This window comes from Piliocolobus tephrosceles, chromosome 4, assembly GCF_002776525.5.
Source record: "Piliocolobus tephrosceles isolate RC106 chromosome 4, ASM277652v3, whole genome shotgun sequence".
Taxonomy (NCBI): Eukaryota; Metazoa; Chordata; class Mammalia; order Primates; family Cercopithecidae; genus Piliocolobus; species Piliocolobus tephrosceles.
The window spans coordinates 40952093-40955747 of NC_045437.1; the positions used below are offsets into that span (position 1 = coordinate 40952093).

At 38.1% G+C, this 3655-nt stretch overlaps 1 pseudogene; it reads right to left on the reverse strand.

Annotated features, from left to right (window-relative positions):
• Window positions 1–1142: 1142 nt before the first annotated feature.
• Window positions 1143–2468, reverse strand: LOC111545560 (annotated as a pseudogene).
• Between the last annotated feature and the right edge of the window lie 1187 nt (window positions 2469–3655).

Here is a 3655-nt window from a genome sequence, read left to right on the forward strand (position 1 = left end):
CAAAAAGAGATATTTTTAGTTTACTTGAAAGTATATCATAGGCATCTTCACCTTATTAACAACTTACAGTGATTTCTCTTTTTTTCATACCACAGCAGACAGATGTGTTTTAATAAAAAAGAAAAAAAACCTTTAATCAGAAAGTCTGATTAAATTCAATATTAACTCAAACTCTTAAAAATATTTTGGAAAAGTCAACAGGATACATCACAGAAAAGCAGGCAGCTGCTAAAACTTCTTTGGTGGAAAAATAACTTGCATACTTATCCAAGCTGCTGAAATGATTATCAAAATGAGTTTTTTTTTCTTTTTCCAAAAACAGATTTTAAGATACACCAAAGAAGCTATACAGATATTCCCTAACAATACAAAACTTTAACAATGAAGTTAAACTATATAGCAAAAGCCAAGTATGACAATACACATGAATAATTTATAAAATAAACCGTTAAATCCTAGAAAACTAAAGTGGGAAGATCTTACTGAAGGGTAACATACATAAAATGAGGACTAAAAGCAGGGAACAATCCTTAACATTTTCCCAATGACTGACTAAACCTCAAAAAGACAACTTAGGAAAATGATTAACATGCAGTTTTTATTTTTTTCCTAGCCAATTCAGTTCTACTTAGATAGATCAGGTTACCAGTCAATACATATATAGATTAGTTCTTTTTTTTTTTTTTTCTACTCAATTACTACCATTTTTTTCTTTTTCATCTTTTCCCTAATTTTTCCTTTGGTTTGATGAGTTGAACTCAAAAGGTTTGCTACCTAAAATGATTATCAACGCTTATGGGAATAGCACTCGAGAAGTGCAATCCTAGAAAAGGCAAATTTTTAACAGAGGTGGCTTGACAAAGTTAAGCATTCATTCTCAATATAACAATGTCTCCCATGTTAGTCACAAGGTTAATGGCTTGCTCTTGGCTAGATCACATGACTCTGCATGATACTGGAATGCTTCCTGGTGAGGTACTGCAGAGCTACGTGCACATACACCCATGAAAGCTTTCAATAAATGCAAAGCATCATTTTAAACCATTTCAGTAGAATAAATAAAAAAATATCGCATTTCTCTTGGCTTGCTTTGCTTCCTGAGCTGACTTGGAGTGCTGTTGGTGATACAGAAGTCACAACAGTTAGTTAGTGGCTACTCCAAGCTCTTTAGACTTCAGCACTTTCCGTTCTTCAAGCCTCAGCACTTTTCTTTGGCAGCAATTATGGTATTCTTCATTAGCATTGCCACTGTCATAGGGCCAACACCTCCAGAAACTGGAGTGATATAACTGGATTTTTGCCTAACTCCTTTAAAATCCACATTTCCAACCAACTTAGGTTTAGCAGTTATAGGATCTTGAACTGTATCTATTCCCACATCAATGACTATTGCTCCTTCCTTGGACATATTTGCTGTGATCAGATTTGGAATGACTGCAACATACATTACAATATCGGCAAGAATTGTATGTTTCCTCAACTGTTCTTTGGGGGTATATAAATGAGGTATTATAACAGTGAGATCACCTCTGTGACGTTCATGCACCCCATCTGTGTGCAGTGGCATTGCAATGGGCATTCCAAGATTTTTTGACCTTCCAGCCAAACTGCATTCTTCCCTAGAGTTGGAATGCCAGTTTGCTTAATTATTTCCCACACACCGCATGAAGTAGCTGGTACATGGAATACTGGTCCAGATACATTCGCCCTACATTTATTACATGAAAGCCATCAACATTCTTATCTGGAAAAACAGCATTGCAGATCTTTCTCTCATCAATGTGCCCTGGAAGAGACAGGTGAAGAAGGAGGCCATCTACATTACCATCATTATTCAGTGTATTGATTAAATTCAACAATTCTTCCTCAGAAATTGAAGCTGGTTTCACAATTGTCTCACTGTTGATTCCCACATCTGAAGCTGCCCTGGTTTTGTTGAGGATATAGGAGTGACTTGTAGGGACTTGTAGGATTTTTGCTGACCAGAGTCAAGCCTAGGCATGGCCATTTGTTGCCAGAGGCCAGCTACTCCTCCACCTCCTGCCACACTTCCTGCTTGATCCACCTGGCCAGTTTCCTGACAAAAGCTTCATTTAGTTGGCAATGGGTTCGTCCTAAGAACTGCACTGCTTCATCCAAAGCTGACAGACCAAGAGTGAGTATATGAGGGCAAAGGCAACAATTTTTAGGTTGGCCAGCTGTTCAGTTGGTGCAAAAGCTTAGCTCATAAGAGCAGTGAGAGTTATCAGAACTAGCAAGAGTTGTTCCCTGAGGAAGTTCAAAGGAACTGCCGCGAGGTGAAAAGGGCGAGGGGCAGCTCTGAGCGGGCTGGACCAGCGGGCAGCCAACGCTGACATGAGGGAAGTCGCAGCCAGAGCCCGCCCCCGGTGCCCGCGCTGGACTGAAACTGATTTTAAACGTTTTTGCCCTTGCGTCCCCGCCTGGTCAAAGTTCTGAAAAACATCCATTTTAAACTAAATTTCAACTAGTTGTGAAATGATTAAACACGTTTTAAAAAATATTTTGACTTGGTCCCCAAGTATTCGATCTTTTTTTTCTGTTTTTTCTGTTTAAGAATATAAAAAAATTTTTAAATTTTCAAAATTTAAGAATATGTAATAATAGTGAATTATTGCAAAGTTACTACCCTCTATGTAAATTTTTCTTTTAATTGTTGAAAATGATTTCTTTTGAATTTCACTGACATCCTCATGTTTTGAAAATTGTAGGATTTGTTGCGCAAAGCCGCAGTTCACCGTGTTCTTACATTTTATGATTTTATGAATGCCCATTCTGTTCCCATGGAAACTTTCAGTTTTTATCTTCTAGATATTTTTAAAGCTTGTTATTTATATTGAAGGTTTTTTTTAATCCATAAAGTTCCAATCCAACAAATGTATTGTTTTTCTAAGTGCAAGCTCCTTTGCAAATAGTTTTGTTCCTGTCTTACTTTGGGTACCCTTCTTTTTTTTTTTTTTTTTTTTTTTAATTATTTTTAATTTTTTGGGGTATATGGGCATCATGTGCAGTTTTGTTACATATGTATACATGTGCCATGTTGGTGTGCTGCACCCATCAACTCGTCAGCACCCATCAATTCATCATTTATATCAGGTATAACTCCCCAATGCAATCCCTCCCCCCACCCCCCTCCCCATGATAGGCCCCAGTGTGTGATGTTCCCCTTCCCGAGTCCAAGTGAGCTCATTGCTCAGTTCCCACCTATGAGTGAGAACATGCGGTGTTTGGTTTTCTCTTCTTGTGATAGTTTGCTAAGAATGATGGTTTCCAGCTGCATCCATGTCCCCACAAAGGACGCAAACTCATCCTTTTTTATGGCTGCATAGTATTCCATGGTGTATATGTGCCACATTTTCTTAATCCAGTCTGTCACTGATGGACATTTGGGTTGATTCCAAGTCGTTGCTATTGTGAATAGTGCCGCAATAAACATACGTGTGCATGTGTCTTTGTAGTAGCATAATTTATAATCCTTTGGGTATATGCCCAGTAGTGGGATGGCTGGGTCATATGGTACATCTAGTTCTAGATCCTTGAGGAATCGCCATAATGTTTTCCATAATGGTTGAACTAGTTTACAATCCCACCAACAGTGTAAAAGTGTTCCTATTTCTCCACATCCTCTCCAACACCT